The 13,790-nt window shown below is 36.3% G+C and overlaps 2 protein-coding genes across 20 annotated transcripts in view; one reads left to right on the top strand and one right to left on the bottom strand.

Annotated features, from left to right (window-relative positions):
• The window catches only part of LOC143255075 (phosphatidylinositol 4-phosphate 5-kinase type-1 alpha-like), a 92,622-nt gene extending 91,880 nt beyond the window's left edge, over nucleotides 1-742 (bottom strand). For 8 of the 14 annotated variants that reach the window (XM_076510147.1, XM_076510153.1, XM_076510145.1 and 5 more), the window contains exon 1: nucleotides 603-742. The gene's annotated coding sequence lies outside the window, so the exon portion shown is untranslated. Of the gene's footprint in view, nucleotides 1-437 lie in introns of all 14 variants that reach the window. The other 6 variants (XM_076510155.1, XM_076510149.1, XM_076510142.1 and 3 more) reach the window with 5 other exon arrangements.
• Nucleotides 743-752: 10 nt separating this feature from the next.
• The window catches only part of LOC143255074 (uncharacterized), a 47,374-nt gene continuing 34,336 nt past the window's right edge, over nucleotides 753-13,790 (top strand). For 2 of the 6 annotated variants that reach the window (XM_076510140.1, XM_076510138.1), the window contains exon 1: nucleotides 764-871. The gene's annotated coding sequence lies outside the window, so the exon portion shown is untranslated. Of the gene's footprint in view, nucleotides 895-13,790 lie in introns of all 6 variants that reach the window. The other 4 variants (XM_076510137.1, XM_076510135.1, XM_076510136.1 and 1 more) reach the window with 3 other exon arrangements.

Raw genomic sequence — 13,790 nt, 5'->3', positions numbered from 1 at the left:
ACACTACCTATGCATAGACAATATATAAAACATTAAGAACATGAATTTCGAGCTACATTTCAGACAATATAATAAATTACACTCAAAGATAAACACCAAAAGAAAGTTGATCTTTGTACAAGTTAACTATTACGTCCTCACATCTCATTCAAACCAACTCATATAACACTAATATCCACAACCTAAAGACTTGACTGTAAATCTTCAATTTCAACATGCTTACGTAACCTACTTTAAGCTTTTTGACGTTGCTTGAGATTGGCTGCTTTTATATAACTTGAAAGTTGAATTGCCTTACGAAAGTTAAAGGTTTTAATTTTAAAGTTGTATTCAACTTAAACTTTAAACTAAACTAATTAAATGTTCTCACTAATTGTACTCCCATATCATTAACAATAATAATAGTAATATCACTGAAATCAGTGAAATTGAAATACCAATATTCAACACCAGTATATCACCCATATATCACGGTATCACAGTACGCACGTCATTGACGAACTACAAAAATGTTTAATGTTCTATAATTCTACAAGTTAATTATTTATCACATTAATATCAATTCATTCAGAATTTCATAAATTAATAGAAAAACTAATTACATAAATTCAACACCATCATCTTAATTTCAATCACTCCAACCGCAGTGCTAACAGTAAATAAGGAGGAACTTCACAGAGACATATGCGCAGGCGTTACACTTCAGAGCGACCTCTTACCAAGAAAAGTATTTATGCCAGCATTTTTTCTCAAAACAGCAGTGACAGCTCACAAGAATGCATCACGAGGCTTCCGATTTATCAATGTAAATAGTATTCAGTTGTTTTAACAAGCTGTTAGATCATTAGCAAAAAGACAAAAGTGGTCAAAGGTGAGAGAGTTTTGAAGTAAATGGTAAGGCATGCATATTATTTTCATTTGCTTACATTTGATTTAAGAAGCAAGTAGAATTTTACAGTGGGTAATATTGATTATTCTTATCTTATAGTCTCTAACTGCTTTTGTGACATAAAATTTGCGTGAAATGAATACATACTTGTGTGTGTGTATTTATTTCTTCTTAAGTATTAAAATATTTTCAAAAAATAACACTCCAAATGAATAAAAAATCAATGAACTCTACGTGAACATTTTAAATTCTACCCTTGCATAATACAGTCGGCGACTTTCCAAAAAAAAGAATGCATAATTACCCTAACTAAAGAAATATATCATTTGCTGGGAAATAAATCGGTGACTTGTAAACACGAATATTAATCATACTTACCAACACTGAAAATTAGTTTATTAAGTATATGTTAATATTGTACAGTTCCCACACCTAAAACAATGATAAACTATTCTGTTAGTTATAAGTTCCTACACCTAAAATAATTACAAACTGCCTAGTACGTTATCAGTTTCCCAAGTGAGAAAATAAATACAAAGTGTCGGGTCAGTTTAGTAATTTTCTAAGTTATAAAACAGTGATAAACTGAAAAGTTCTGATATTATTCTCTTATAAGACAGTGATTAATATCCGTTTAGTTATCAATTTTCAACTTTAAAAAAATGATTAAAATATCTGTTTATGAAAAATGACAGTTAAGTATTTAATGGAAGTATCAAACAACGCTTTACTTAATGGTAACAGTCGTAAACTTAGTATCTAATGGAAGTATCAAACAGCGCTTTACTTTATGGTTAGAGATGTAAACCTAGTATCTAATGAAAGTATCAAACAGCACTTTACTTAATGGTTACAGTTGTAAATTTAGTATCTAATGGAAGTATCAAACAGCGCTTAACGCCGTATTTTTCATAAACTAATTTCCACTTACTATAATATTTTTCAATTATCTTCAAATTAAGCTAATTATTTTAATGGCAATGAGTGGTTATAAGTTTCGACGATCAATAATTATATTTGTCTGAGAGCTTTGCTTATATACCCCTAACGTTAATTATTAAGGATATTTATCCAAAAGTACCTACTATCCCTTCTCTAAATGTTAACCGATAACAGATATTTGCTCAAAAGCCCCCATCATTCTTTACCTTAATTGATAACATATATTTCTCTGAGAGCTTCATCTATCCCCTAATGCTAACAATCGTGGATATTTGTTCACAATGGCAGATTTAAGGTTGTGTGGGCTCAGGAGCTTAAAGTATTTGTGAGCTCTACACCCCATGTAATTTTACATGGCATAAAAGTACCAATGGGTCCTTGGACCGATTTCCCTCTAGCCCCTACCTAAACACGCCACTGTTTGTCAAAGTTTCTGCTATCCTCCCCCAGTGAAGAAGCGAGATCAACATACTAGTAAAGCTATTATATCATGTACTGTGAAATAGAAGATAATTAGCTGCATATGTTAAACTCACATATTTTAATATTTTATTCCACTAATAAAGAACCGTGTGTTTGTTTTCAATTTAAAATATCACTCTGTATTCTTCAAATTAGTCATTAGAGATTTCCACTCTTTATGATGACGCTTAAGTTCCACGAACTGATGATATAGGCTGTAATTATGATAACGACTTGGATAAATGATTTACAGTTCTCCCAAACAGTTTTTGGATTTAACATTTTAATTCTAATATTCCTAATACATATTTTTACAGCATAATGAGTAAAGTAGTAATGACAGCTAAACTATAAACATATGGAAAATGTGTATCGTGGCAGACGTGTGACGTGTTCCAGTACAAATTTGGTAAACTAAATATCACTATGTTACCTGATTAGCAAAGTACGCTTGTCGTTTACATACGAAAGTTCTTTCACTAACAGACGCCTTCAAGTTTTTGCAAAACCAAGTTATAAAACTAAAAAAGTACATGATATAATATTTTAAAATTGTCAAACAGCATATATATATATATATATATATATACTGCTGGCCAAAATCTTAAAGTCAATGAACATAAAGAAAAAATATGCATTTTGCGTTGTTAGACTCAACCACTTATATGAGTAGAGCTTCGAAAGATGACAATAAGAAAAGGGAAAATAAAAATAAAAAACTTTTTTAGCATTTAATAGGGAAAATGTGAACACTATGAAATTAGCCTAAATACAAGCTGGTCAAAAGTTTAAGACCATACAAAATGAAGTCCTAAACAGGGTTTTTTATTTTCCTTTTCTTATTATCTTCTTTCGAAGCTCTACTCAAATAAGTGGTTGAGTCTGACAACGCAAAATGCATACTTTTTCTTTATGTTCATTGGCCTAAAGATTTTGGCCAGCAGTGTATTTATCATTGTTTTCGTTCAGAAATACACCACTTTCTCTGTCGATAAGCCCTCAAAGTATTACACATAATTGGCAGAAATATTTTACTATATCACAAACATACTATAATACTTGTTTGTTTGTTGTGAATTTCGCGCAAAGCTACTCGAGGGCTATCTGCGCTAGCCATCTCTAATTTAGCAGTGTAAAACTAGAGGGAAGGCAGCTAGTCATTACCACCCACCACCAACTTTTGGGCTACTCTTTTACCAACGAATAGTTGGAATAATACCAACATTATAACGCCCCCACGGCTGAAGGGCGAGCAGGTTTGGCGCGATGGGGATACGAACCTGCGACTCTCAGATCAAGAGTCGCACGCCTTAACACGCTTGACCATGCCGGGCCTATTATAATACAGTTATAGCCAAGGGCGTAGATTTTTTACACCCAATGGGGGGGATGATTTTTACAATCACTTATGTGAACTGTTGAATTTGCAAATTGGAAATCTCCGATTACGTGAACCTGAAAGCTGTAAACATGTAGTCACAGAGTAATCTTGTTGCCACGATACTTCAAGGTTTCCATGTAGGTTTGTATAAGTGAAGTGTTGTGAACAGTTTTCAAAATGTTAATAGAATAAAGATAAATGTGTCACAAATTAACTACCACATTAATTTATTCCTGCACACTGCACAGTATAAAAGATGGCCATTATACTTGACAAGGTTACTAATAACTTTCATTGCATGAATTACGTTTTCAAATATTAATAAAATTAGTAATTTCCCTTGATAAGTTTATATCTACTGAAAAACTGTTCATGTTGTTTGATAAAAATAATTAAAATGTCTTTGCGAACTCTTGAAAATTACACGTCAATACAATGTAGCACATAATTATTCATACGTTTCATTGAAGTAAGATTCATTTAGTCCTCTAGTCTACATGTTCCCAAACGTAGACCTCCTTTGTGATGATCTGTTTATGAATTCTTTCATAAGCTTTTCTATATTTATCTTGTCGACCTCATCTTTGGGAGTGTGACAAACTGCCACATGGTTAAGGTGGCACTGAGACAGAGTTGACCTCAAACACATCTTCAACCGTCTAATGCAGAAAAGCTGCGTTCACATTCGCAGCTGGATACTGGACATACAAGCAAAATTTTCATGAGAAGAAACTACTAAACATCTGCTGGCTTGTTTCATGCATTTCACAGTGAGCATCCTTCGCAACTTTCAGAGATACTGCTTTTGATTTTCCTTTCAACAAGGGCAACTGAAACTCGAGCCGTTGTGCAGAGATTTCTGAATAGAAGTTTATAACCGAGTTATCAATCTTGCCAGATGTGATCATGTTCTCAAGTGCCAGATACTGCCTCAAGTCATTGTTGTCTGCATTGAATCTAGTGGTCAGATGTTCTATGACTGTGTACACAAATTCAAAATATTGAATTCTGTAGTAATCTTTAGCTGTTGCAGAATGGTGTGCTGAGCCATCACCTGTGATCCTTCTGAGGGAGAGGGGGTCTGAGAATGCGTGGTAGTTCAATAGGCACCAGATCTAGGGAAGTTACCTTTTTCTCTGCTTCATCAAATATCTTGTTGTAATTTTCCTCTGTTCGCAATACCCGCAATTGCTCAACTGTCATTGCAGATGCTTAAATCTTGCCAGATACTGTCGCTAATTTTGCTTGGAATGCACGTTTTAATTCCTCTAATGCAGCTAATGGATGCTGAGGCATCAACAATCTTAAAACTGTCTTTCCTTTGTTAAATTTGTTCAGCAGACCTCGTGCTTTCACTGCTACATCTAATTTTTCATTTGGTAATTCAGACAAAGAATCAACAATGTCACTGTAGTGATCATTAGCACATGTAATTGCAGATAGGCGGCACAACCAGCGTGTTGGACAAAGCGGGCGGATGTATTTAACTGGACCATTGTGGCTGTCTGACGATACAATATTTTTAAAGATTGTCTTGTATTTGCTTGACCTCTGAAGCAAGACACCAAGTTCGTCTACCCACTGGATAGAATCTCGAACACATTCACAAGCTGCAACTGCATGTTGCATTATTAAATTAGCCTTGTGTGCTTCGCAGTGAAAAAAAGAAATCCGATGGTTGCTTCTCTTTTATTTTTGCCTGGCATCCACTGTACACACCACTCATGTCAGCGGCTCCATCATAAGTTTGTGCTCTTAATCCTGACAGTGGTAAATTGAGTCTAGTCAGTAGATCAAGTGTAGTTGAAGATATTGTTTCACCAGTTGTATTGGAAGCACTGTGCAAACCAAGAAATGTCTCATAGACGTCAAGGCTCTCATCTATGTATCGTACACATATTGCTTCCTGTTCGGCACCTGTAACATCTTGAGTGTCATCAACCATTAATTCAAAGATTTTACTTTGTTGCACTTCGTGTGCTATGTTCCTCAGTATTTGATGGCTGAACATCTCCATTATTTCATTCTGAGCCTGGAGTGATGTGAATGTGGTTTTCTTTGACAACTGGGCCGTCAACTCAGGATCCTTCTCTTCTAGGAGCTTCATTAACTGCAGGAAGTCCCCTCCGTATCAGTGTGTCCACGTAATGCTAAACCTTGTCGCAGTAAGAAAGGTAAACTTCTGAACATTTTAGCTAGACTTCTTTTGCATTCTTCCTGCTGCTTCTTTTTCTATCATGCAGCTAGACAATTACTGGAGTTACACCAAGTGAACCTTCTGGAGATAAAACGAATCTGTGCTGAGAGGAGGATTGGTGTTCGTTGAATTTCTGTTTTGCCTTTTTCCAGTTGCAAAAACCAGTGGATATGAAGGTATATTCCACTGGCCTCTCCAAGTTCCCTGTATAAAGGCCTCTATTTTCTACCTTGACAGAATGAAAGCATATGACATTTTGAGTCTGATTGTCGAAGTGCAGCTATGGGAACTTATCAAACGACTTGCCCTGGAACTTGATATTTTGAGATTTTGCTTTCTGTCGTGGTATTAGTTATTCATCTGAATGATATGGCTTTACATATTGTATCTGTGGAGGAGTGTCAGATTTTTCATTACTGCACAACTATCTGGTGGTTCATGATGTCTAATAGTTGCACAAGCATTTTCAGACTCGTCCTCTGATTAACATGGTATTTCCTCTGTATGGAAAGTTTTTATTCCTTTGCTTGAGGTTGTTGGATTATCTGCATCTGCATTGTCACTTATAGTACCAGTAACTGACTTTCAGAACTGTCTAATATCGAAAAGTTTCAGACGCTTGCTTGTCATAATTGGGATCTATTTCCCAGATAACTCAACAGGCTAAAATACAGTCTTTATTGAAAAACTCTAACGTACAACGAACGAAGATAGAACAGAATGGAAGTAAGACTGAACTGCACAATGTATTTAAGAAAATACAATATTTTTACTATCTATGATAAGAGAATATGTTGTTCTTTTACCATAAAGCCCCAGCACTTTATTAGAGGGCGGTGATAATCTAAAAATCACGGATTAATGAAGACCACAAACACAGGTCTAATGAGCCTTATTGTAAAATCGAGGCTCATACTAAAGGGCGCGTATGAATCGGAGCGGCCCGAACCTGTCATTAATTGTACACTAAACGTACATTGTGGTCAGCGACTTCGGCAGCTAAGGAGAGTAATGCGTTCGACTGTTAAGAATATTGAGATAAGTTCTGCCACCTATAGTTAGGTTATTTTTGTACATGTGTACTCGATGAAGAAACACATATCAACAGGTTATGGGCCCAGGAATGCTCTAATAGTGCTTAAACAGATGAAACTGTTTTAAAATTGTTAGTACAAGTAATTCAGGAGATACTGAGGATTACTGTAGAACAGTTTTGGATGACAATTTTTGTTGGATGGCACATGATTTACATGGATACTTTATCACAAGTGCTGGGTGATTCGTTTCCTTTGTCTGGAAGCCATTGTGAAATACCAAGATAAACTGTAAGTAAAATATTGATTGACACTCTATTTTCTCAAGTCATATAAAGGGAGAAATAAATCTAAATAAAAGAAAGGAATATTACAGTTGTGGTTGAAATAGTTTGATAATGGAAGATAAAATATCAATTGATAATTTGCGAGAAAATAATTGGGCCACATGAAAACTTCAAATGGAACATTTATTGAGAGGAAAAGGCCTTTCGGACCATGTGACTGAAACAGAGGTTTTGACAGAGACAGCCAATGATCAAACAAGGGCAGATTTCAACAGGAAAAGGGAAAAAATATTTTCAACAATTGTTCTGGATATTCAAGGTGCACAACTCTATCTTATCACCTCATGCACAACTCCTAAGGAAGCATGGAATGTACTGCGTGCTCACTTTGATAGGAACACACTGGCCAATAAACTATTCCTGAAAAAGAAATATTTTCAATGTGAGATGAAAGAAAGCGTGACGGTACAGGAACATTTGAAACAAATGAAGGAATTAACGGATCAGCTTGCTGTGGTTGGGGCGGAAATAGCAGAAGAAGATCAGATTGTTACCTTACTTGGTAGTAAGGTTTATAATTGTTATACAATTATAACAGCCCTGGAAACCAAAACTGATGATATATCATTAGAATTTGTGCAACAGGCACTGATTAATGAAGAACAAAAGAAGAAAATGACCACATCGAATGAAACATCATCAACTGCATTAGCCACTCGCAGCAACTTCAAACCTCATGGAACACAAGAAACAAAGAAAAGGGGTAACAGCTTCAAGTGTTACAAGTGTGACAGAGAGAGACATATAAAACGCAATTGTCCAACACTGAAGAAAATGGTCCACAAAGCTAAGAATGTGGATATTAATGTGGCGGAAGATTATACTGATGGAAACAATGGTGTTGCCTTTGTAACAAACCAGGATAAAGGAATAGGAAATGGGGAATGGTTGGTGGATTCTGGTGCGTCTAGGCATATGACACACCAGAGGAACATATTATCAAATTATCACAAGTTTAGCACACCTCAGCAAGTTAGGATTGGTGATGGAAGAACTGTTGAAGCTCTTGGAGATGGAAAATGTAAACTAGAAATGACATTTAAAGTCGGTAATTCAAAGCATGTCACAATGCAGAGTGTCTTTCATATACCAAAATTATTTAGCAATCTATTTTCAGTAGGAGCTGCTACTAAAAAAGGAAATATTGTGCAGTTTGGAGTTAATCGCTGTTACATCCAATGTTACATGCACAGGAAGCCATTTAAGTCAGTGGGAGAAATCAGATCAAAGGGAAGACTGCAACTGGTACACAGTGATATCTGTGGTCCTATGCAAACTCCATCTATTGGAAGTAGCAAGTACTTTGTTACATTTATTGATGATTACTCAAGATGCTGCAGAGTGTATTTCTTGAAACAGAAGTCAGAAGTCTTTGAGAAATTCAAGGAATTTGAGAAGTTGTACTCAAATGAATCTGGAGAGCGCATAAAAATCCTGCGCACAGATAATGGTGGATAATATACGTCAATTGAGTTCCAGCAATATTTGAAGTCAAGAGGCATTCATCATGAGATGTCAGTTGCATATTGTCCAGAACAAAATGGTGTTGCTGAGAGGAGGAACAGAACTCTTGTAGAATCAGCAAGAAGCATGCTGTCACATGCTAAGTTACCAAGAATGTACTGGGCGGAAGTTATAGCTACTGCAGAGTATCCACATCGGCAATAAAAGATGGTAGTACGCCATATGAGAGGTGGTATGGGAAGTAACCAGATGTAGCACACATAAAAGTGTTTGGATGTCTTGCATATGCACATGTGCCAGATGCGTCAAGACAGAAATTAGACATGAAGTCAATGAAGGTACGTTTCATTGGATATGATAACTGCATCAAGGGATATCAACTGTATGATGAAAAATCCAAGAAGATTTTCATACGGCGAGATGTTACCTTTAATGAAACATAATTTGGTCAAGAGCCTGTGACAAATGAGTATATCTCATCAAGTAAACAGATAGTGGACCAAGAAACAGAAGTTAAAGCTAAAAATAAAGCTGAACGACCAGCAAGAAACAGGAAACCTCCCATCTGCTATGGATATGATGAGTATGTTGATATGGCAGCAGCAAATGAATCAGTTTGTCACACTGCAAACTTATGCAGTATGTTAGAGCCAAGCACATTAAGTGAAGCAATGTCAAGTGACAATGCAAAGGAGCGAAAGTCAGCCACAGATCTGGAATTTGAGTCTTTACAAGAAAGTGACACCTGGGACATGGTTGAATTACCAGTTGGAAGAAAATCTATAGGTTGTAAGTGGGTATTCAAACTTAAGTATGGAAATACTGAAAATGTAGAGAGATTCAAGAGTAGGCTGGTGGCCTACTCGCAGGTTACTCGCAGTATTATGGTCTGGATTACGAGGAATCCTTCTCCCCAGTGGTGCGCTGTGCATCAATTCGCTCCTTCATTGCACTTGCTGTGCAGAAAAACTTGAAAATTCACCAGATGGATGTCATAACTGCATTTCTGAATAGAAATCTTGATGAAGAGATATACATGGAACAACTGGAAGGCTTTGCTGTTCCAGGGAAGGAAAACCTTGTGTGTAAACTGAAAAAATCACTGTATGGATTAAAACAGTCACCACGTTGTTGGAACAAATCATTTCATGAACAGATGATGGAACTGGAATTTGTTCAGAGTTCAGCAGATCCATGTGTTTACATATGGAAGTGTGAAAACCAAGCAATAGTTGCAGTGTATGTGGATGATATTATTTTGGTTGCTGATAGTGATGATGAAATAATCACTATAAAGGAAGCACTGAAGGAAAAATTCCGCATGAAAGACCTTGGAAAGCTCCATTACATCCTTGGACTCAGTGTTGTTCAGGATGAAAAGAATGACTGTGTATGGTTAAATCAAAGACAGTATATCCAAACTATGCTGGTGAAATTTGGAATAACTAAGTGTAAGGCAGTTGCAACTCCATCAGATGTAAACGTGAAACTGCAAAAGAATGATGGTGTTAGCACTGAGGTTGACTGCAGTTTGTACCAGTCGTTGGTAGGCAGCCTAATGTATGCTGCAGTGGGAACAAGACCAGATATTGCATATGCAGTGGGAGCAATATCGAAATATTATGCTCAGCCCAACACAGTACATTTAACAGCAGCAAAGAGAATCCTACGTTACTTGAAAGGAACAGCTGATCTTAGTCTTAAGTTTGAAAACGTACCAGGAGACGTCATTACTGGTTACTCAGATGCAGATTTTGCTGTAGACCTGGATTATAGGAAGTCCACATCAGGAAATATCTTCATTCAAGCAGAAGGAGCTGTAAGTTGGATTAGCAAAAAGCAATCCACGGTGGCCCTGTCCACCTCAGAAGTAGAGTATATAGCCTTGAGTCTTGCAGCACAGAAAACAGTATGGTTAAGAAGACTACTGCAAGAAATAGGTTCCGAAGTTGATGACCCTGCTCGTATCATGGAAGATAACCAAGGAACAATCGCCATGGCACAAAATCCAGTGGGTCATGCAAGAACAAAACACACTGATATTCGTTACCACTTTATTCGCCAATGTGTGCCGAACGGATCAGTAAAACTGGAAAATTGTCCCACAAACAGTATGACTGCTGACATTCTTACAAAGTCACTTGCTAGAAATGCATTTGAAAGGTTCAGAGATAATGTTGGACTGGCACCAATGGATAAATGAACCAGATAAAGTGACGATTATAATAATAGATTGAAAGTAATTGTAAAACATTTAGAATAACTGTAAGATTATTGACAGTAATTGTAACTTTGTGTAAAACTTAAAATTAAGTGGGAGCATTAAGAATATTGAGATAAGTGCTGTCACCTGTAGTTCGGTTTGTTTGTTTTTTTGTACATGTGAACTCGATGAATAAATACATATCAACATCGACAATAAAACGGGCTTGGCATGCATAAGAACAAATGGCGTAGGAAAACCGCACAATATACACATAAGATTAATGCAGCTACAAGCTACAAATGGCCTGCCAGATCTAGATCACAGAAGTTTACGCTTGGGAGTAATATTTTCGAATTTAATGCTCTGTTCAATCTGTTGTGATGAAAATTTTACTTAATCTTACACTACGTCCAAGACGTAGGTAGATTCCGTGCTAGTGCTTGCAAGCCTTGCATGTATACTTAGGCTTACTGACTGATACTTACGAACTATCGCTTAGATCGAAAAGCTTAGAAGCACGCCTATATTAAAGATGTACATTTCGGCTACTGAAAAAGCCTACATCTAGGCCTAATTATGTAATTCGATTGGTAAGAACACGAGAATCACAAGAACAAACACACAATTTGTAGGCCTGTGATGCAATGAAACAATTCAACAGACCAAACTGTAGGGGGGGGATGATTGTATGCACCACACCTCTCATCTAAAATGAAGGGGGTGTATCCCACGCACCCACCCAAGGATATACGCCCCTGGTTATAGCGTCATTAAAATCTCGCTTTCATACCATTGAGCCTGGCATGGCCAAGCATGTTAAGGCGTGCGACTCGTAATCCGAGGGTCGCGGGTTCGCATCCCCGTCGCGCCAAAAATGCTTTCAGCCGTGGGGGCGTTATAATGTGACGGTCAATCCCACTATTCGTTGGTAAAAGAGTAGCCCAAGAGTTGACGGTGGGTGGTGATGACTAGCTGCCTTCCCTCTAGTCTTACACTGCTAAATTAGGGACGGCTAGCACAGATAGCCCTCGAGTAGCTTTGTGCGAAATTCAAAAAACAAATAAACAAACAAATCATACCACTGCTTAGATGTACTCGATGTTGAAAGATAATATTTATGACTAATAGAGTAACAAATTAATCTTCAACCAATACGTATTTCTTCCAACTTCAATGATAATAAGAATTTTTTCTAGCCGTCTATATTTTTTTACTGATTTTAATTAACAAAAAGGGAGAGAATTTTGGCCAACTTATTTACGTCGAAACAATATCATGTACTTTTATTTCTGTTTCCTTACCAAAGGAATGCAAATAAATGGTAAATAGTATTGAAATTTGTATGAGCCAGAAGGTAGGTCTAACACAGTTAAATATGATATTTATTATGTAGATTTTGTTTATTTGTTTTGTTTTTAATTTCGAACAAGGCTTCTCTGGGATTTTATGCGGTAGCTGTCCCTGATTTAACAATTATAGACTGAGACTGAAAATAACCAGTTAATGAGAGGAAGAGGTCTGAGTGAATCTGTTCCTCCGAAATCGCGCACAACGACACAGCAACAATAGCCAGTCAACACCATTCACCAATATCTCTTGGGCTACTTTTTTACCAATGAATGGAGGGATTGATCGTAACTAATAAACGACCCTACAGTTAACAGTGATTCGAACCGGCGAACTTCAATTTGCGAGTTGAGTATCCTAATTAACAGGTCACACCAAGCCAGTATTACATACAACTCGTGCCTTTCTGAACTTCTTTACACGAAAAAAGGAAATGACTAGAAGCTTAATTTTGTCATAGATGCCAATTACATTACTTCAAAGCCGTTAAACTGTTTCGATTATAAAGTTGTGTGATGACGATATCTTAGCCTTTAATTAATTAATTGTTTTTCGCTTATCTTGTGAATAAAAAAAAATATTTATTAATACGTTTGCACAACCAAAGTAAACAAACAGGATGTGAAGGGGGCAAAATCAGAAATCATCATATTACTCCAGTACAAAATAATAAAATAACAAGTATTGACTATACTATTTGTGCCATCAAGCGAGCCTCCAGTGACTCAGTGGTATGTCTGTGGACTTACAAGGCTAAAACCCGTGTTTCGATACCCGTGCTGGGCAGAGCACAGATAGCCCATTGTGTTGCCTTGTGCTTCATTCAAAACAACAACATTCAAGCGAAAGGTAAAACAAAAGCGAGTGATAAGAAAAGGTATTATTTCAGTTTTGTAAAAAAAAAAACAACTTTAAAAGCAAATTACTTAAAAAATAATGAAAAAATGAACAAAATAAATCTCATGCAATTTCATAAACAAACGGAAAAGCTGCAACAAACGAATGTTAAAAACGATCAATTAAATAGGACGTTCAGCAGATATGGTTTAATTTTCAACGGTTAAATGATATACAAAGTATACCGTTACAATAAAAAATAACACTAAAATGTAAATTAAAGTTACATCCTGATTCTATTTTTTATATCTATAAATAACCACACACTTCTTTTTATCTGGATGTTTCATTCATTGTTGCTGTTTGGTCTGAGGGCGACATTTGACCAACTTTGATTGGATCTCAGTTAATCAATGTTGAACAATCTAATTGGACAAACAGCTTTGTAATATGACATGGTTTGTTCCTGAGGGGATATAAAATTCTTGAATGGTAATTAACCATTATCTTTGTTACTCGCGAAGCGGTTCCAAAGATTAGAATTATCGACAAGAAACAGTAGGCATAGCGCAGCCCACTAGAAAATTTTATATGGTCAATCCCACTATTTATTGGTAAAAGAGTAGCCCAAGAGTTGGCGGTGATGACTAATTACCTTCCCTCTAGTCTCACATTGATAAATTA

This window comes from Tachypleus tridentatus, chromosome 7 (genome assembly GCF_004210375.1).
Source record: "Tachypleus tridentatus isolate NWPU-2018 chromosome 7, ASM421037v1, whole genome shotgun sequence".
NCBI classification, from domain to species: Eukaryota; Metazoa; Arthropoda; class Merostomata; order Xiphosura; family Limulidae; genus Tachypleus; species Tachypleus tridentatus.
The sequence above is the reverse complement of the archived record's forward strand: the minus strand, read 5'-3'. Positions and strand labels throughout refer to the sequence as shown.